The sequence below is a fragment of the Balaenoptera borealis genome (assembly GCF_965194805.1).
Source record: "Balaenoptera borealis genome assembly, contig: HAP1_SCAFFOLD_1793, whole genome shotgun sequence".
NCBI lineage: Eukaryota > Metazoa > Chordata > Mammalia > Artiodactyla > Balaenopteridae > Balaenoptera > Balaenoptera borealis.
Window position 1 is genome coordinate 76,152 of NW_028122455.1, and position 745 is coordinate 76,896.

Genomic DNA, 745 nt, shown 5'->3' on the forward strand with positions numbered 1-745 from the left:
TTGCCCCTGAACCCCTTGAAAGGTACACGACTGCTGTGTTGGTGTTTAGGGGGAGCATCTCACTTACCAGGGACTGACTTCTCCCTTGATCCCTTTGTAGGGATGGAGACCTCCCCCCTGGTGATGAAAAATTCCCTGGGATTGCAACCTCCAAGCCAGACGTTTTGTGTGACACAAAGTCAAGAACTCCCCAAGTCCTGCAGTAGCAGAAACAGCCACATACTTGAGAGTAACCCACCATCTGAACTTGGGGACATTTCAGTGACAGCTCCAGTCCAGAGTGCCAGGCGTCTCCTGGCCCTGCCTCCAGCTCCAAGCCAGGGACAAATAGAGAGTAAGCACGTGGATGATATCAAAACCAAGCTTTCAAAGCCTCTGGATGCCTACCAGATCCCAACAGAGAAACAAGATCCTCCACTACTCCCTTTAGGAATCCCTGATATTCACCAGCCGCTGGCCTGCACCGATCCCCTCAGCCAAGAGGAGCAGCCTGGTTCTGAAAATGCTGATCTGGGAGAGAACAGCCGGAGTCGTCAGGACCTAGGGACACTTGAAAATGGGATTGAACCTAGCAGTGGTCTTGCAGACATTACTACACTGGCGGAGGATATTCACCTTCCCCAGCTCTTTAATCCTTTGAAAGATCTTGATCAATCCCAAGGTCCCAACGTGATCAAAGCTAAAGACACCAGAGCCATTAAGGTGAATCAGGTGCAGGAAAAGCCAAGTGTCATAAAGGTTCCCT